Source organism: Hemiscyllium ocellatum, chromosome 4, assembly GCF_020745735.1.
Source record: "Hemiscyllium ocellatum isolate sHemOce1 chromosome 4, sHemOce1.pat.X.cur, whole genome shotgun sequence".
NCBI lineage: Eukaryota > Metazoa > Chordata > Chondrichthyes > Orectolobiformes > Hemiscylliidae > Hemiscyllium > Hemiscyllium ocellatum.
In genome coordinates this window covers 141,812,782-141,834,110 of record NC_083404.1, presented here as the reverse complement: position 1 = coordinate 141,834,110, position 21,329 = coordinate 141,812,782, and the positions used below count along the sequence as shown (strand labels likewise).

The window sequence follows — 21,329 nt, the reverse complement described above, 5'->3', positions numbered from 1 at the left end:
TTCCACCACCTCCTCAGTCAGCATGTACACAGCCACTCTATTATAAAAGACTTCAAAGCACTCAAAGTCAAAAGTGAAACTAAAAGTCTCTCTCGCTCTCTCTCAACTATGGGTATTTACATTCAGCTTAAAAACCCGAGTTCTAGAATACTTTGAAAAGCCTTGTGGTCCCATTATTTTCATGCTGGGTCAAAGAACAATCCAAATAAACAGAAATCCATTAGCAACCCAATCTCTCTAAAGCCAGGCATCAAAATCTGTTATGAGAGAAATTGTCATGGTTACAGAAATACTTAAAAGTTTTATCAACTTCAGACACTAAAAATCTTTCTAACTCAAAAATCAGGAACTGAAAGTCACAAGTAATAATCAACATTACATTATTAAAATTCAGTTTACATCACATCATATCCACTGATGGAAAACATGCGATCACACTTTTCCTGCAGAGAATCAAATTCACTGTCAGAGGATAACTACTGTTTAATTAAAAATTTTAAAACTCTTCTCTCACACGTCGGAACTGTTGACAATGTTTTATGAAACAAGAAGCAAGACACCAGAGAGAAGACCCCAGTCATCTTTAACTAGCACCAGGAATAGTATCTAGGGCACCCACCTGAAGAGGGAGATGGGGTATTTACTTAACATTACATTCAGTAATGGGTAGGAGAAAAGTCTGAAATGCAACGCACAGGACTAGCACGTTGTATCTTGACCAATCTTGAAGATTGATAAACATCCTGATTCATCATTAAAAACAGAAGATGCTGAGGATACCCAATGTATTGGTCAGAGAGAAGGATAGCTGTGGTGCGTTCAGTAATCATCCTCCAACACCAGAAGACAAGTTCCATGTTCTATGACTAGTTCTATGTTCTGCATTTTTCAGACTGGAGGCCTGTGACCAGTGGAGTGCCACAAGGATCGGTGCTGGGTCCTCTCCTTTTCGTCATTTATATAAATGATTTGGATATGAGTGTAAGAGTTATAGTTAGTAAATTTGCAGATGACACCAAAATTGGAGATGTAGTGGACAGTGAAGAGGGTTACCTCAGATTACAACGGGATCTTGATCAGATGGGCCAATGGGTTAAGAATTGGCAGATGGAGTTTAATTTTAGATAAATGTGAGGTGCTGCATTTTGGAAAAGCAAATCAGAGCAGGACGTATACCCTTAACAGTAAGGTCCTAGGGAGTGTTGCTGAACAAAGAGACCTTGGAGTGCAGGTTCAAAGCTCCTTGAAAGTGGAATCGCAGGTAGATAGGCGGCATTTGGTATGCTTTTCTTTATTGGTCAGAGTATTGAGTACAGGAGTTGGGAGGTCATGTTGCGGCTGTACAGGACATTGGTTAGGCCACTGTTGGAATATTGTGTGCAATTCTGGTCTCCTTCCTTTTGGAAGGATGTTGTGAAACTTGAAAAGATTTACAAAGATGTTGCCAGGGTTTGAGGATTTGAGCTATAGGGAGAGGCTGAACAGGCTGGAGCTGTTTTCCCTGGAGCATCAGAAGCTGAGGGGTGACCTTATAGAAGTCCATAAAATCACAAGGGGCATGGATAGGGTGAAGAGCCAAGGTAGACGAGTCCAGAACTAAAGAGAGTGGCACAGCTTAAGTGTGAGAGGGGAAGAATATAAAAGAGATCCAAGGGGCAACTTTTTCCTGCAGAGGGTGATGCATGTAAGGAATGAGATGCCAGAGGAAGTGGTGGAGGCAGGTACAATTACAACATTTAAAACACATCTGGATAGATACATGAATAGGAAGGATTTAGAGGAGTATGGGCCAAATACTGTCAAATGAGACAAGGTTAATTTAGGATATCTGGTCTGCACAGCTGTATAACTCTAGGACTGCAATTTCTTTCTTGCTGCAGATGTGTGCTTAACAATTTTAGTTTCTGTGTTGGAACAGAAACCCTAGCTGAGATCTATCCCCAGTATCACAAGATTTTGTTGCTTCACCCTCATCGCCGTTCAAGCACACTCCAGCTACCCCAGCTCAGGCTCAGTGGAATTTGGAATGGAATAGAGGAACCTCGACGATCTGAGCAATACAGGCAGGGAGTATTTTGTTCAGACAATCAAATGTCAAGTAACACAGTTTAGCAAAGCATCAGGATCATGCGATCTTGTTCAGATAATTCGAATGCCAGATAATTAAGGTTCCTCTGTAGCTCTTTTAGCACGGATATATTTAATTATCCTTATATACAATCTCCAAAAAGGCACAAACATTTGGAGCAACTCACCTCTAATTCATGAGTTAGCCTCGAGTCTTGTACCAACAGTAACCTCACTTCTGATTTCCTGTAAAGTGACGCAAACACACATCCCACGTTTCGACAGGGAAATGGCAGGCTTGATTAATTAGTGACTCCGTGATTTACTGCGACTCTACCTGAAAGGACCACATTCAAAATTTCAGTTTAATTAATAAAAATACTTCAGAAATAAAACCAAAATTGATTTTTGAGTGTTGCATGACTTGTGTGTTCCCAGAATTTCAAGAGACGGATCATTTGGTTACAAGAGCAGGTCAGAGGCTCGGAATCCTGCAGCAAGTAACTCATCAACTGACTCCCCAAAGCCTGTCCATCACCAACAAGGCATGAGACAAGAGTGTGATGGAATACTCCCTACTTGCCTGGATGAGAGCAGCCCCATCAACACTCAAGCAGTTTGACCATATCCAGGCCAAAGTAGTCCACTTGATTGGCACCATATTCACAAATATCCACTCCCTCCATTACAAACAATTAACAGCAACAGTGTGTATTATCTACAAGATGTACTGCAGAAATTCAGCAAAGATCATCAGACAGTACATTTCAAACCCACGACCACTTACATCCAGAAGAACAAGGGCAGCAGATACATGGGACCACCACTACCTGCAAGTTCCCGTCCAAGCTACTCACCTGCCTGACTTGGAAATATATCTCCGTTCCTTCACTGTCACTGGGTCAAAATCCTGGAATTCCCTGTTGAGAGTGTGGTGCTGGAAAAGCACAGCAAGTCAGGCAACATCCGAGGATCCTGTGCTTTTCCAGCATCACACTCTGGACTCTAATCTCCAGTGTCTGCAGTCCTCATTTTTTGTCTCCTGGAACTCCCCCCATAATGGCATCCTGGGTCAACCCACAGCAGATGCACTACAGCAATTCAAGAAGGCAGCTCACCACCACCTCTTTAGGGCAACTAGGGACAGGCAATAAATGCTGGCCCAGCCAGCAACACCCACATCCCCACAAATGACTATTTAAAAAAAAAACACAGCCTTCTATTTCCTCTAGTACAAAACATTGAGGTGTTGAGGAAGAAGAAGAAATGATTTAGAAAGGGAGGAAAATCACACTAAACTAACCAATTCACCTTAATCAGGGCTCACTGCTAAAGCGGTACTAATTTCAAAAATGCAGAGATCAGAGACAGGAATTTCAAATCTATGAATGGAAATTGATCAGTGATTTAAATGAATAAAAGACACTGGGAAAATAGCCTAAGCCAATTAGTAGCAACATGTATCAACTAAATAATTTGAAAAACAATTTGCTTTGGAACAGTCAAGGAACCAAGGATAAAAAGCCAATTAGGGTGTTAAGAAACTCTCCTTGAAAAATTCAAGAAGCAGAATATGATTGTATCAAAAAAAAAGTGTGGGTTAAGTGAAATTTAGTGGATCAGTCCATGCACTGCTGCAAGAATGAAGATTTTAAGGAGCGCAGCCAGATAATATGAGAAGATTATGGAACTGTCAGTCGTAGGGTTACAATGAGTGCAGAATCTCAGCAATAAGCCACAGTGGAGGAGAGAGTGCTTTTGGGCCTAAGATATCAAATATGGCAAATTAGAATGTGAACCATCAGCCATAGCATGGATTAGAGTTAGATAGCACAATGATGTGGAAGCATTCTATTCTAATTTCAACTACATGGTGTTACACCCTTAAAGATGTTAACATAGTGCAAAGCAGCAAGTGAACAGTTCATGTTTAAGAGGTTACAGAGCTACAAACCATGAACCTACCCTGATAATCAATTCAGTTCACACCAAGTGATAGCAAGATGTGGCTGGGAATGGTTGATAAATCAAAGTTCCAAGACTGATCCATCAAATTATCTTAGATTAGATTAGATTACTTACAGTGTGGAAACAGGCCCTTCGACCAAACAAGTCCACACTGACCCGCCGAAGCATAACCCACCCAGACCCATTCCCCTACATTTACCCCTTCACCTAACACTACGGACAATTTAGCATGGCCAATTCACCTAATCTGCACATTTTTAGAAGGTGGGAGGAAGCCAGAGCACCCAGAGAATACCCACACAGACATGGGGAGAATGTGCAAACTCCACACAGAGAGTCACCTGAGGCGGGAATTGAACCCGGGTCTCTGGCGCTGTGAGGCAGCAATGCTAACCACTGTGCCACCGTGCTGCCTATATCAGCTTCTTAGTCAACCTATTCTAGTGTTACTATAACCCTGACAGCCACCCAACAATGTAGAGACTAAGCAAGTTAAGTTTTACCTACATAAAGAAGGTTATACTTAATCCAACTCTTGTATTCTCCTGCAAAACTTAAGTTATACATGTCAACTAGCCATCTGGCTCGAAAGTAGAAGACAGAGCGTAGTGATGGAGGGTTGCCTTTCAGACTGGAGGCCTGTAACCAGTGGTGTGTCATAAGGATTGGTGCTGAGCCCACTGCTTTTTGTCATTTATATAAATGATTTCAGTGTGAACGTAGGATGTGTAGTTAGTAAGTTTGCAGATGACACCAAAATTTGAGATAACTTTCTTCACTGTCCACTGCACCTCCAGACTACAATGGGATCTTGATCAAATGGGCCAATGGGCCAAGGAGTAGCAGATGGAGTTTAATTTAAATGTCTGTGAAGGTGTTCCATTTTGGAAAGGCAAATAAGGTCAGGACTTATACACGTAATGGGAAGGTCCTGGGGAATGTTGCTGAACAAAGAGACCTTGGAGTGCAGGTTCATAGCTCCTTGAAAGTAGAGTCGCAGATAGATAGGATAGTGAAGAAGGTGCTTGGTATGCTTTCCTTTATTGGCCAGAGTATTGAGTACAGGAGTTGGGAGGTCATGTTGTGGCTGTAATATTGGTTAGGCCACTTTTGGAATATTCTGTGCAATTCTGATCTTCCTATTGGAAAGATATTGTGACACTTGAAAGGGTTCAGAAAGGATTTACATGGGTGTTGCCAGGGTTGGAGGATTTCAGCTATAGGGAGAGGCTGAATAGGCTGAGACTGTTTTCCCTAGAGCGTCAGAGGCTGAGGGGTGACTTTATAGAGGTTTATAAAATCGTGAGGGGCATGGATAGGGTAAATAGACATGGTCTGTTTTCTGACTGGGGAGTCCAGAACTACAGGGCATAGGTTTAGGCTGAGAGGGGAAAGGGTTAAAAGGGACCTAAGCGGCAACTTTTTCACGCAGGGGGTGGTACATGTATGGAATGAGCTGCCAACAGAAGAGGTGGAGGCTGGTACAATTACAACATTTAAAAAGCATCTGGATGGGTATATAAATTGGAAGGTTTAGAGGAATATGGTCCAAGTGCTGGCAAGTGGGACTAGATGAATTTGTGATGGCTGGTCGGCATGGGTGAGTTGGACTGAGTGGTCTGTTTCCATGCTGTACATCTCCATGACGCAATATTCAAAAAACTGATGGCAATATTAAACAGTCCTTGACATTATCTACACTAATGCAAGCCTTTCTACCACCAATGCAGCTCTCCAACTCTATAGTTATGTGAATGAACACTCAATCTCTTTTACGAAGAAACAGATTAGAATTGCAACTGCTCTACCAAAATAAAAATGCTGACATTCTCAAGTGACTCCCAGTGTATATACATTGGGATTCTTACACATTCACATGCTGCAAGATTAGCCTCATCAGTAACCTTGAGAAACATCCACCCAGCATTTACGTAGTCAAGCCCCTTAAAAAAAACAAGAACAGAAATTGCTAGGAAATCTCAGGTCTGGCAAAACATGTGGAAAGAAAGCAAGTGAATGTTTTGGGTCCACTGACCCTTCTTCAGAATTGATTGTAGCAAGGGAAAGGTTGGTATATATCTGGAAGATGGGGAACAGGAGAGTGGAAGAGTAAATAATAGGCAGAGACGGAGCCCAGGGAGAGTGAACAACAGTTGGACAGGCAAAGGAATGGATAAAGGTCATCTTGGGAGAATCAACTGCTGCTAATGGGGACCATTAGTAGCTGACAATGGGATGGTTGTAGTAGCAGCCCATGTGATGCCATGGCCTAGTGTCTGGGGGTTGGGGTGAGAACATAGGAGAAGGTGCTCAAATTGTTCAACTTGATATTGAGTCCAGAAGTCTGCAGAGCTCCCAAACAGAAAATGAAACTGTTTTTCTACCTTGGACTGAGACAAAGATGTTGCCCAAGGAACATGGTGGTGTGTCAAAGTGGCAAGCAACAGGAAGCTCAGGGTCATTTTGTGGACATAACATAGGTATTTTGCAAAGCAATCACCCAGTCTGGGCTTTGCCTCCCCAGTGAAGAGAAGACCACATTATGTGCAGGGAGACAGTAAGGTCTGTAGATGCTAGAGATCAGAGAGTGTGTTGCTGGAAAAGCACAGCAGGTCAGGCAGCATCTAAGGAGCAGGAGAATAGATGTTTCAGGCCAGAGCCCTTCATCAGAATTCCTCAACACATTGTGAGCAGTGAATAGAGTCATAGATATGTACAGCACAGAAACAGACTCTTTGGTCCAACTCTTCCATGCTGACTAGATATGCTAAATTAATCTAGTCACATTTGCCAGCACTTGCCCATATCCCTCAATGCTTCCTATTCATGTACCCATCCAGATGCCTTTTAAATATTGCAATTGGACCAGCCTCCACCACCTCCTCTGGCAGCTCATTCCATATACACACCACCCTCAGCGTGAAAATGTTGTCCCTTCGATCCTTTTTAAATCTTTTCTTCTCATCTTAAACTTATGCCCTCTAGTTCCGGACTCCCCCACCCCATGGAAAAGACTTTGTCTATTTATCCTAACCATGCCCCTCATGATTTTATAAACCTCTATAAGGACACCTTTCGGTCTCTGACACTCCAGAGAAAACAGCTCCAGATTTTTCAGCCTCTCCCTATAGCTCAAACCCTCTGACCTGGCAACATACTTTTAAATCATTTCTGAACCCCCTCAAGTTTCACAACATCCTTCCTATCGCAGGGAGATCAGCACTGCAGTGCTCCAGAAGTGTCATACCAGTGTCCTGTACAGCCACAAAATGACCTCTCAACTCCTGTACCCAAATGCACTGTCCAATAACGGCCAGCATACCAAATACCTTCTTCACTATCCTGTCTACTTGGCACTCCATTGTCAAGGAACTGTGCACTCCAAAATCTCTTTGTTCAGCAACACTCCCCAGGATCTAGACGAGATTGAAAATTCTGGTGCCTTGGAGAATGAGAGGGAAGTAAATGGGCAGGTGTTACACCTTCTGTGATTGCATGGGAAGGTGCTATGGGGTGTTGGGAGATGTTGGGAGTGTCAGGGTGGACCAGTGTGTCCCAGAGGGATCAGTCCTTGTGGAAGGCTGACAAGGAGGGAGGAGAGGGGAGTATGTGTTTAATGGCGACATCCTGCTGGAGGTGGAAACAGCATTTAATGATTCTTTGGATTTAGTTGCTAGTGAGGTCTAAGTGAGTACCAAGGGGACTCTATCACTGTCAGGAAAGGGGAGAAAAGGGGTGTGTGCTGAAGTGCAGGAGTTGGATAAACCCAATTGAGAGCCCTTTGGTGCGGAATCCTCAGTTGAGGAAGGAGGTGACATTTCAGATGCCAAAAGCAATTGTAGGACCTGCCATCGTCAGATGTTACAGAGGCGAAGAAACACGGAGAATAGAATAGAGTCTTTTCAGGATGCAGGATGTGAGGATGTATAGTCCAGGTAATTGCAGGAGTCAATGGACTTCTGGTGAAATCTTAAAAATACAAGATTCCGACAGGGCTTGGCTAGGTTGAGGATGAGATGTTGAGAAGGTGGCGATGTGTCTGGAATTCTCTATCACAGGTAGTTGTGGAGGCTAGATCACACAGTATTTAAAGAGGAGGTAGAGAGATTTCTGAAATATCTAGGAGCTGAAGACCATGATGAGCTGCTGCAAAAGTGGAGAGGGGTTTGGGGCAAATCAGCAATGATCTTGTTCAACTGTAGGCCAGGCTTGAGGGGCTGAATGACCTACTCCTGCTCCTATTTCTGGTATTTACTTTGTTATTTACTGAGAATTGTCCTGATGAGTGCAAAATGATAAGGCTTGAGAAATGCGTCTTTTTGAACAGCACATGAGTGTACCAATGTGACACGTTAGGTTCACAAAATCTATCAAAAACACCTTTAAAATTAACAACTGAACAACCATTAACTGCTATCTACATTACCTATTTCCAAAATTCTGCAAAAGCATAATAGCACAGCTGGTGGAAATGCAGGAAATACTGTTTGCATCAAAATGCTTCTGCTCCTGAAAAGATCACATTTTAAATATCAAGCTGTGTCTTCTACCCCTAGATACCCCAGACTTAAGGGGACTTAAGGTAAATGGACAGAAGGCAACTCTTCTCCATAACATCTTTACAATAATCTATCACTGCAATTTAATCCGTGGGCTCCATCTTGGCAGAGCTACACTATTCTGTCAGAGACCAAGAGATTCATGTGTGCTCAGATTTTGCGCCAGATCTGATCAAAATCCTCCAGGTATGGAGTAAGCAGGACTTTGTACCGCTGAAGCGGATCTTTTACTCCATTGTATTCGCATCTTGACATTTGACATTATAAAGAAGCAAATATTATATTCATGAACCAGCAATATATCATTCCAATGACAAAAACAGACTTGATGAGCCATAGCAATACTGCCATAGTTCAACAGCAAGTCAGAAACCTGGGCATTCTGTAGCAAGACACACACTTCCTGATTCCCCAAAAATCATCTCATAAATACAAGGCACGAGGAAGGAGTGTGATCGAGTACTTGCTATTTTCTGGACTGGGGGAAACAGCAACATAGAAACCAAGAGCCGAATTAGGCCATTCAGCCCTTTGAGCTTGCTCCACCATTCAATATAATCATGATTGACCATCCAATCCAGTATAACATCAAGTTGTAGAGCTGGAAACAGACCCATTGGTCACGTTGACCAGGTTTCCTAATCTGAACTAGTCCTATTTGACTACATTTCAGGAGGTGCATGAGCAGTCAGAGATCATTGCATACATTGCTACTAACAGTATAGATAGACAAAAGGGAGAAGGTCCTACAGAATGAATATAGAGCGTTAGGCAGGAGGGTAAAAAGCAGGACCTCAAGGGTAGTAATCTCTGCCACATGTTAGTGACAGTAGGAATAGAAGGATGGAGCAGATGTATGCGTGACTGGACAGTTGGTGCAAGGGGCAGGGATTCAAATTTTTGGATCAGTGGAATGTCTTCTGAGGCAGAAGTGACCTGCACTGGAGGACAGATTGGAACTGGAAGGGGATCAATATCCTGGCAGGAAAATTGATAGAACTACTTAGGAGGCTTTAAACTATTCATGCAGTGGGGTTGGGACTCTAAGCAATAGTGAGACAAAACAAGATTGAGGCTGGTACAGGAATTAACAAAAGCAAGTTAAAAAGACAAGACAGGCAAGAGCACAGCAGAGAACGAGGGAGGACTGATGGATTAAACTCTATTTATGTCAATGCAAGAGGCCTGACAAGTAAGGCAGATGACCTCAAGGCACAGTTAGGAACATGGGACTGGCATATCACAGCTATTACAGAAACATGGCCAAGGGAGGGACAGGACTGGCAACTCAATGTCCCAGGGTATAGATACTATAGGAAGGATAGGTGAGAGGAGAGAGATTTAAAAAGATAAGAGGGGCAAATGTTTGACACAAAGGGTGGTTCATGTGTGGAATGAATTTCTTGAACAAATGGTGGATGTGGACAATTACAATGTTTAAAAGACATTTGGATAGGTAAATGGAGGATGTTGTGAAACTTGAAAGGGTTCAGAAAAGATTTAAAAGTATGTTGCCAGGGTTGGAGGATTTGAGCTACAGGGAGAGGTTAAATAGGCTGGGACTGTTCCCCTGGAGCATTGGAGGCTGGGGGGTGACTTTATGGGAGGTTTATAAAATCATGAGGGGCATGGATAGGATAAATAGACAAAGTCTTTTCCCCAAGTACAGAACTAGAGAGCATAGGCTTAAGGTGAGAGGGGAAAGATATCTGAGAGATCTAAGGGGCAACTTTTTCACACAAGAGAGCGGTATGTATATGGAATGAGCTGCCAGAGGATGTGGTGGAGGCTGGTACAATTGCGACATTTAAAAGGCATCTGGATGGGTATATGAATAGGAAGGATTGAGAGGGATATGGGCCAAGTGCTGGCAAATGGGACTAGATTAGATTGGGATATCTGGTTGGCATGGAAGAGTTGGACCAAAGGGTCTGTTTCCAGGCTGTACATTTCTATGACAATGACTCTAATAGCAAAGGTTTGAAGGGACATGGGCCTGGAAAAGGCAGGGAGACTAGTTCAGACGGGGATTAATTTCAGCACGGACTGGTTGGACTGAAAGGTCTGTTTCTATGCTATATGACTCTATAACTCTGAGAGAGGAGCAGGATTGGCATTTTTGCTGAGGAAAAACATCACAGCAGTACTTAGAGAGGACATGTCTGGGCTGGACTAGTGAAGCTAAATGGGTAGAACTGAGAAATAAGAAGGGGACAGGTTGGACTAATACTCACTGGAGTTTAAAAGAATGAGAGGTGATCTTATTGACACAAAAGATTCTCAGGGGGTTCAAAAGGATAGACGCTGAGAGGATGTTTCCTCCTCTGGGGAAGTTGAAAACTAGGGGGGATAGTTTCATCAATAGGTGTCTCCAGTTTAAACTGGAGATGAGGAAACATGTTTGTAATGCTTTAGCTCAGACAGTGGTGGAGACTGAGCACAGAATATATTCAAGGCTGAGTTAGATAACTTTTTCATTGACAAGGAGTCAAGAGTTATGGAGGACAGGCAGGAAACTGGAGGCAAAACCAGACCCGTTGTCATCTTATTGATGAGTGGGCAGACTCAAAAGGCCAAATAGACTAACCCTGCTCCTACTTCTAGTGATTATGGTGGGTTGAGGCCTAAAAACTGCCCATTGTCACAATTCAGCAACAATTCCTGCTCATTATTGCTTTCACCTGGTAGAACTGGCAGTGTGGGCTCCAGCACTGGGTAAATTCAGATTCAGCTGTCAAACAGACTACTGATCTGGTGAATGGTGCTCCCTATGCTTCCCTGGAGCTTTCATTCATTCAACAGGTAATGGTTTAACAGCATTTAACAGCCTGTGTGTGAAAGTAAGATCCAGCTAATGAGAAGAGGGTTGAACAACTTCCCAAATCAGAATAAATTAATAAATAAAAACCTCGACAATATCAGTGGGGGAATGGCAAGAATATTTTAAAATAAATATGTCAAGCAGCTAATGAGTTCTGTATAAATAAATTGGCTCCACAGTTTCAGAGAGATTAACTTCTTCACAAACATTATTCTCTGCTTGGCCCTCAAGTGAATCCTGAGAAGTTCAAAAGCCCTGAATTCTCATGGAGTTCATAGCATTGGGCTAGGCTGAGCAGAGGCAAAAGGGGAGGGATGACAGGGAGAGGACAAAGGTCAAACATATGGCATTTATCTACTTCGAGCTTGATGTCTATCTTCAGTTTGTCTACGATTGTTCTTGGAACAGACAAACATATGAACAAGAGGGAGGAATAGGCCATTCAGCTCCTTAAACCTTCTGTGCCAGTCAATAAGATCAGGTAATATAATATCCTCATTCCTGCCCACCCCTGACTTAATAAGAATCTATCCACCTGTGCCTTAAAAATGAATATTCAAGGACTCTGCTTTTACTGCATTTTCAGCAAAACAGCTCCTAAAACTCATGACCCAGAGAGAAAAGATTTTGCCTCAGCTCTGTTTTGAATGGTTGACCACGGATTTTTAAATAGGAACCTCGAGTTCTAGATTCTTCATGAGGAAACTAGTTTATACTTCTCCTCCTTATTCCTTCTGTAAAAGGCTACTATCCCACACCTCTTCCTTTTAAATGCTAGCTGTCACTTGTCTGCCCTAGCTCCATGTCCTGTGGCAGTTGACTGGGATCACCCTCACTGGGTGCCACATTTCTGAGTTTGGTAATTACAGCCATCAAGGTGGGTTTTCATGATGATTTTTATCTGTGCTAGAACACAAATCATCTGACTGATTCAATTTATGAGTTTCCAGCAGCTCTGAGACCAACATCATCTGAGGGACGTTCACCAATACAGAGAGAGGAGTAAAAACTGGAGTGGCAGAGGGATGGGAACCTAAGCAGAGAGAGACAAGAATGAGGAAAACAAAGATGGAAATGAAAATGAAAAAGTAGAAAGCAGAAGTAAAACGCAGAAGGAACAAGGGCTAGCAGCAACAAAGCTGGAACACAAATAGATGGTGCAAAAATGTCAAAAGTACAAATCTAATGGTATTATATCTAAATGTGTGAAGCATTCGAAGTAAAATGGACAAATTAACAGCACATATAGATATAATATGATTTTGATTAGACAGATGTGGCCGCACAATGAAAAAGGCTGGGAACTGAACTGCCAAGGATATTCAAACTTTTGAAAAGAGACGCAAAAGGAAAAGTGAGGCATTCTCAGTGAAATATGAAGTCAGTACAAAAGCAAGAAAAGAATATTGGTTCAGAAAATCTAGACGTGGAATCAACATGGGTGGAGCTAAGTAGCAACGGGAACAGAAAACAGCAGTGGGAGATATCTATAGACCTCCAAACAGCAGTGGTGCAGTACAGGAGGCATTGAACAGGAAATTAGAAATTCATTCAACAAGGAAGCAACAGTATTCATGAACTGCCTATCTTCCTTTCCACCAATCCACTCCACCCTTCTCTCTGACCTATCATCTTCATCCCCACCCCCATTCACCTATTGTACTCTATGCTACTTTCTCCACACCCCCACTCCCAACCCCCTCTAATTTATCTCTCCATCCTGCAGGCACCCTGCCTCTATTCCTGATGAAGGGCTTTTGCCCGAAACATTGATTTGCCTGCTCGTCGGATGCTGCCTGACCTGCTATACTTTTCCAGCACCACTCTAATCTAGAGTCTGGTTTCCAGCATCTGCAGTCCTTGTTTTTACCTAGTATTCATGAACTACATAGCGACTCAACAAACCATACTTGCAATAATCCGGTGGCAGATGAATTCTTGGAGTATACAAGATGACTTTTTGAATGAACACTTTGAAGAACAAAACTCAAGACAGGTTATCCAAGGATTCTGTACAATGAGAAAAGGGTTAATAATCTTGTTGTGAGAGATCCTTTTGGAAGAAGCGACAATAACATGATAAAATTAATTTTGAATTAATTTTCCGCTGTGTGGACTGCCAAGGTCTGTGCGCAGCAGTAGATTCCAAAACCGGAATAAAATGGAAGTGGAAGTATAAACTTAGAAAGAACATAAAACAAGACTGCAGACACAAACAGGAGAACTGATAATTGATAAGAAAATGGGAGACCAAAAGTAATTGTTTCTTTGATCCATCTTCACAAAACACAAAAAACTTCCGAGAAATACTAATGAAGAAAGGTACTTTTAGGAAGGAGGAATTGAAGGAGGTTAGTATTAATCATAACATAGTGCTGGAAAAATTAATGGAATTGGATTAGCTTAGATTAAATTCCCTACAGTGTGGAAACAGGCCCTTCAGCCCAACAAGTCCACACCGACTCTCCGAACAGCAACCCACCCAGACCCATTCCCCTATGTTTGCCCCTGCACCTAACACTACGGGCAACTTAACATGGCCAATTCACCTGACCTGCACATCTTTGAACTGTGGGAGGAAACCAGAGCAAACCCATGCAGACACAGGGAGAATGTGCAAACTCCACAAAGACAGTTGCCCGAGGCGGGAATTGAACCTGGGTCCCTGGCGCTGTTAGGCAGCAGTGCCGCCCCCAAAGCGGATTGAAAGCTGATAAATCCCCAGGGCCTGATAATCTACATCCCATCCAAAAAGAGGTAGCCATGAAAATATAGTCATGATTTGGAGATGCCGGTGTTGGACTCCATTATCTCACTTTTGAGGTTAGAATCAATCTAAACATCATGGCATAGACAGAGAACACAGGGGGCTAACACCTTCAACATATGTAAAAACAATGACTGCAGATGCTGGAAACCAGATTCTGGATCAGTGGTGCTGGAAGAGCACAGCAGTTCAGGCAGCATCCAACGAGCAGCGAAATCCTGATGAAGGGCTTTTGCCCGAAACGTCGATTTCACTGCTCGTTGGATGCTGCCTGAACTGCTGTGCTCTTCCAGCACCACTGATCCAGAACCTTCAACATATTGTCTAGCTATCACCCATTGTTGACAGCTAACCTGAGAATGCAACTTTTAAAAAAGGTTTTGCGATTTACACATGTAAGTAGTGAAACTTTCATGGTATTCAAACAGATGAAAGACTTAACAATCAATTTTTCAATGTATAATTTCAGTTACATCACTCTGCAAATGTCTGCTATAAATTCTGTGTTAGGACTGAGCCCTCCACTATCACCTGATGAAGGAGCGATGCACTGAAAGCTAGTGTGCTTCCAATTAAACCTGTTGGACTATAACCTGGTGTTGTGTGATTTTTAACCATGAAAATAGTGGTTGTCATCTTCCATAATTTTGTAAATTCTGAAAGAGTCCCAGTAGACTGAAAGCTGACATATATAACCCCACTGTCCAAAAAAGAAGGGAGAGGGAAACCAGGAATTACAGACTGGTTAGGCTACCATTAACTGAGAGGGAGAGGGAGAGGGAAAGGGCTGGAGACTATTGTAAAGGGTGTGGTGACAGGACACTTAGAAAATATCAATGATATTATACAAAATCAGCATGGATTTGTGAAAGGGAAACAGTGTTTGAGGACATAAGAAGTAGAATGAATGAGAGAGAACCAGTGGAGATGGTGTATGCGATTTTGATAAAGGTGCACTAACAGATTAAAGCACATGGTATTGAAGGTAGTATACTGAAACTTCCTTAATTTCTACAAATTATAGAACTGCAGCCACCTTTTAAAAAATGAGGATTTGTTCATTTAAGACAAATGAGGAAAACGTTGCTCTTTGAGTGTCATGAGCCTTGAGAACTCTCTTGCTGGAACCAGATTCTTGATAAGTAAGGGGGTGAAAGGTTATCAGAGACAAGAATGTGGAGTCATTCACTACGATCTTATTAGTGAGTTGTCTACTCTTACTCAAAACTCTTTTGTTGGTATTTGTATTCATGAACTCCCGAAACCAGATATAACAGACATTTTGCTGAAAATGTGTTGCTGGTTAAAGCACAGCAGGTTAGGCAGCATCCAAGGAACAGGAAATTCGACGTTTCGGGCATAAGCCCTTCATCAGGAATGAGGCCTCATTCCTGATGAAGGGCTTATGCCCGAAACGTCGAATTTCCTGTTCCTTGGATGCTGCCTAACCTGCTGTGCTTTAACCAGCAACACATTTTCAGCTGTGATCTCCAGCATCTGCAGACCTCATTTTTTACTATAACAGACATTTTACCATGTGAAAGGTACAGTATCATTGTGAGTAGTCCCTGCTGATATTCTAGGACCAGAAACAACACAAGAGGAACACAATGGAATTCTACAGGCAGCCTCACAACCTGGCTCACTCTGCGGCCAGGATGGGAATGCATCAGCACCCAGCTTACCCCCAATCCATGTTTCACTCTCATTCTCTGCAACATGAAAATGGATACTGAATAATTATTAAGAACAGGGTCACCATCTGAAACTGCCTCCTTACAAACTCAAAAGAATCAATGATTAAATCATGTTGCATCAGCACAATGCTGGAGCAGAACTTCCTTATCCGGTGTGTGAAGTAGTTCCTGACATCACTCCTGAACAGTTGGGCTCAAATTTTTAGGGTTTCTCCCTTGTTCTGCCCTCCTCACCCCTACCACAGGAAGTGGTTTTGTTTATCTAACCTTTCAATCTGAATATTTCATCCTCCTTACCAGTAAACTTTTGTACTAGAGAGAACCTATACATTTGTTGTAATAGTTTAACCCTATTTTCCCCAAGCTCTGGTCATCTGTCCACTCTTGGGCAGTGAAAACATAGAAAACAGGAGGAGTAGACCTACAGGCATTGTGCCAATAATTCTTATAAATGTCAGTGGCTTCAAATCAGTACCTTGTGACACTAACTCCAGAAAACTGGAATTTTTGAGTTAGAAAGAGAGGCTGGAAAGGCTGGGACTTTGTTCCCCCTGGAACATAGAAGTTTATAAAATGATGAGAAGCACAGATAAGGTGAGCAGCTAAGGTCTTTTCCCCAGGGTAGGGAAGCCCAAAACTAAAAGGTTTAGGAGAGACGGACCTTAGAGGCAAATTTTTCATACAGTGTGGTGAGTATATAGAACAAGCTGTCACAGAAAGTGATAGAGGCAGGTACAAATTACAACATTTAAAAGACATTTGGACAAGTGCACAGACAGGAAAAGTTTAGAGGAATATGGGCCAAATGCAGGCAAATGGGACTAGCTCAGTTTTGGACAAGTTAGGGTGAAGGCCCTGTTTCCGTGCTGTGTATCTCCATGACTACAGGACAAAAACAAGATTTCTGCAGGACAGAACATTGGAGAAAGCTGCCAAGGTCAGGCGATGTGCCCCCACAACACCTCATTACTGACCCTCTAAATCAGTAAAGTGCTCTTTACATCCAAAAACCAGGGAATTTGTTTCCTGCTCTCTCACATTATCAGCAGCAGTAGTAGCGATGTGCCTGGTGTTTAAACAGAGGAAGGGGGTCATAAAACCTCAAGGTCATTTAGTTTCTTTCTCCAGGATTTGCTGGCTGAGAAAATGGTATAGTTCCACAGGTGCTGTTTCCCTTTCCAATCCTTACCCAAGTGATTGTGCTGCGCAGGTGACTCGACACAACACGATCCAGTTACAATATTAAAGCAGCTGAAGGAGGTTGTGCTCTCACCCAATTTTCACAGGAATCCCCAAATCCGGAGAACTGGCTAAGACATTCACTTTTCAAATCGGCAATTAACCTCCCACATACACATATTTCCCTGTGTGAACAGCTTCCTGTCATCACCTCTGAATACTCTAGCTCAGATTTTGAGGTTCTGCCTGCTCCCCTGTCTGGACTTGTCCCTACTAGAGTCATAGAGATGTACACCATGGAAACAGATCCTTCGGTCCAACCCGTCCATGCTGACCAGATATCCCAACACAATCTAGTCCCACCTGCCAGCACCTGGCCCATATCCCTCCAAACCCTTCCTATTCATATACGCAGCCAAATGTCTCTTAAATGTTGCAATTGTACCAGCTTCCACCACGTCCTCTGGCAGCTCATTCCATCCACGTACCACCCCCTGTGTGAAAAAGTTGCCCCTTAGGTCTCTTTTATATCTTTCCCCTCTCACCCTAAACCTATACCCTCTCATTCTGGACTCCCCGACCCCAACGAAAAGACTTTGTCTATTTATCCTATCCATGCCCCTCATAATTTTGTAAACCTCTATAAGGTCACCCCTCAGCCTCCGACGTTCCAGGGAAAACAGCCCTAGCCTGTAGCTCAGATACTCCAACCCTGACAACATCCTTGTAAATCTTTTCTGAACCCTTTCAAGTTTCACAACATCTTTCTGATAGGAAGGAGACCAAAATTGCACGCAATATTCCAACAGTGGCCTAACCAATGTCCTGTACAGCTGCAACATGACTTCCCAACTCCTGTACTCAATACTCTGACCAATAAAGGAAAGCATACCAATCACTTTCTTCACTATCTTATCTACCTGTGACTCCACTTTCAAGGAGCTATGAACCTGCACTCCAAGGTCTCTTTGTTCAGCAACACTCACTAGGACCTTACCATTAAGTGTATAAGTCCTGCTCAGATTTGCTTTCCCAAAATGCAGCACCTCACATTTATCTGAATTAAACTCCATCTGCCACTTCTCAGCCCATTGGCCCATCTGGTCCAGATCCTGTTGTAACCTGAGGTAACCCTCTTTGCTGTCCACTATACTTCCAATTTTGGTGTCATCTGCTAACTATACCTCTTATGCTCACATCCAAATCATTTATATAAATGATGAAAAGTAGAGGACCAGCACCGATCCTTGTGGCACTTCACTGGTCACAGGCCTCCAGTCTGAAAAACAACCCTCTGTCTTCTACCTTTGAGCCAATTCTGTATCCAAAGGGCTAGTTTTCCCTGTATTCAGTGAGATCTAACCTTGCTAACCAGTCTCCCATTGGGAACCTTGTCGAATGCCTTACTGAAGTCCATATAGATCATATCTACTGCTCTGCCCTCATCAATCTGCTTTGTTACGTCTTCAAAAAACTCAGTCAAGTTTGTGAGACATGATTTTCCATGCACAAAGCCATGTTGACTATCCCTAATCAGTCCTTGCCTTTCCAAATACATGTACATCCTGTCCCTCAGGATTCCCTCCAACAACTTGCCCACCACTGAGGTCAGGCTCACCAGTCTATAGTTCCCTGGCTTGTCTTTACCACTCTTCTTAAATAGTGGCACCACGTTTGCCAACCTCCAGTCTTCCAGCACCTCACCTGTGACTATCGATGATACAAATATCTCAGCAAGAGGCCCAGCAATCACTTCTCTAGCTTCCCAGAGTTCTCGGGTACACCTGATCAGGTCCTGGGGATTTATCCACCTTTAACTGTTTCAAGACATCCAGCACTTCCTCCTCTGTAATCTGGACATTGTGCAAGATGTCACCATCTATTTCCCTACAGTCTATTTCTTCCATATCCTTTTCTACAGTAAATACTGATGCAAAATATTCATTTAGTATGTCCCCCATTTTCTGTGGCTCCACAGAAAGGCTGCCTTGCTGATTTTTGAGGGGCCCTATTCTCTCCCTAGTTACCCTTTTGTCCTTAATATATTTGTAAAACCCCTTTGGATTCACCTTAATTCTATTTGCCAAAGCTATCTCATGTCCCCTTTTTACCCTCCTGATTTCCCTCTTAAGTATACTCCTACTTTCTTTATACTGTTCGAAGGATTCACTCGATCTATCCTGTCTATATCTGACATACGCTTCCTTCTTTTTCTTAACCAAACCCTCAATTTCTTCCTGAAGAAGGGCTCATGCCCGAAACGTCGATTCTCCTGCTCCTTGGATGTTGTCTGACTTGCTGCACCTTTCCAGCAACACATTTTCACCTCAATTTCTTTAGTCATTCAGCATTTCCTACACCTACCAGCCTTCCCTTTCACCCTGATAGGAATATACTTTCTCTGGATTCTTGTTATCTCATTTCTGATGGCTTCCCATTTTCCAGCTGTCCCTTTACCTGCGAACATCTGCCTCCAATTAGCTTTCAAAAGGTCTTGTCTAATACTGTCAAAATTGGCCTTTCTCCAATTTAGAACTTCAACTTTTAGATCTGCTCTATCCTTTTCCATTACTATTTTATAATGAATAGAATTATGGTCGCTGGACCCAAAGTGCTCCCCCACTGACACCTCAGTCACCTGCCCTGCCTTATTTCCCAAGAGTAGGTCAAGCTTTGCACCTTCTCTAGTAGATACACCCACATACTGAATCAGAAAATTGTCTTGTACACACTTAACAAATTCCTCTCCATCTAAACCTTTAACACTATGGCAGTCCCAGTCGATGTTTGGAAAGTTGAAATCCCCGACCATAACCACCGTATTATTCTTACAGATAACTGAGATCGCCTTACAAGTTTGTTTCTCAATTTCCCTCTGTCTATTGGGGGGGGTCTATAATACAATCCCAATAAGGTGATCATCCCTTTCTTATTTCTCAATTCCACCCAAATAACTTCCCTGGATGTATTTCCGGGAATATCCTCCCTCAGCAGAGCTGTAATTCTATCCTTTATCAAAAATGCCACTTACCCTCCTTTCTTGCCTCCCTTTCTATCCTTCCTGTAGCATTTGTATCCTGGAACATTAAGTTGCCAGGCCTGCCCATCCCTGAGCCATGTTTCTGTAATTGCTATGATACCCCAGTCCCATGTTCCTAACCATGCCCTGAGTTCATCTGCCTTCCCTGTTAGGCCCCTTGCATTGAAATAAATGCAGTTTAATTTATTAGTCCTACCTTGTCCCTGACTGTTTGACTCACTTCTGTTTTCAGCTGTACCCGTCTCAGATTGATCTCTTGCCTCACTATCTCCCTGGGCCCCACCCATAGAATCTCATCACTTTAAACATCCTAATTACATCATTCATTAATCTTACAAATGTAAGGGCAAACTGTAAAATCTTTCATTGCAATTTAACTCCTTCAGTCCCATTTTTATTGTGATGAATCTGCACTGCCCTCTCTTCAAGGACAATCTACCCTCTCGGAGGTAGAATGGTGGAATCTGACCAAGATTGTACATAACTGGGCGGCACAGTGGCTGAGTGGTTAGCTGCCTCACAGCGCCAGGGACCCGGGTTCGATTCCAGCTTCGGATGACTGACTGTGTGGAGTTTGCACATTCTGCCCATGTCTACGTAGATTTCCTCCGGGTGTTCCAGTTTCCTCCCACAATCCAAAAGATGTGGAGGTTAGGTGAATTGGCCATGCTAAATTGCCCATAGTGTTCAGGGATGTGTAGGTTAGGTGCGTTAGTCAGGGGTAAATGTAGAGTAATAGGGTAGGGGAATGGGTTTGGGTGGAATACTCTTCGGAGGGTCAGTGTGGACTTGTTGGGCTGAAGGGCCTTTTTCTACACCATAGGGATCCTATAAAAACTCAAAACATCACTTCCTCCCCCTTCGCATTCTAAACATCAAAGTGAAGCCAACAAACCATCAGTTTTTTCAATTCAGCTTTCAGCCTAACCACTATCTTTTAGCCAATTTAGCAAATAGCAACCCAAGGCACATGGGGGTTTCTGCCCTATTTGGGCTGACACAGGCACAAAGGGACGACTCTTACTATAATTTCACAAACATTCTGTGAGACTGTGTCTGCAATATTGAGAGGAATTTTGGTTACCATATTTAAGGAGGCATTGACCTGCTTCGGGAGCCATATAGTAAAGGTTTGCTACATTTGTGCTGAGGAGAGGGTTGTCCTATAACAGAGGCTGAGTAAACTGGGCCTATATTCTCTGGAGTTTAAAGGAGAGGTGACCTGATTCTG

General features: G+C 42.9%; 1 protein-coding gene across 1 annotated transcript in view; it reads right to left on the bottom strand.

Annotated features, from left to right (window-relative positions):
* Positions 1–21,329, bottom strand: part of LOC132815145 (anion exchange protein 2-like) — a 260,861-nt gene that overhangs the window by 213,874 nt on the left and 25,658 nt on the right. The window contains exon 2 of the mRNA XM_060823950.1: positions 2,256–2,404. The gene's annotated coding sequence lies outside the window, so the exon portion shown is untranslated. The remainder of the gene's footprint in view (positions 1–2,255; positions 2,405–21,329) is intronic.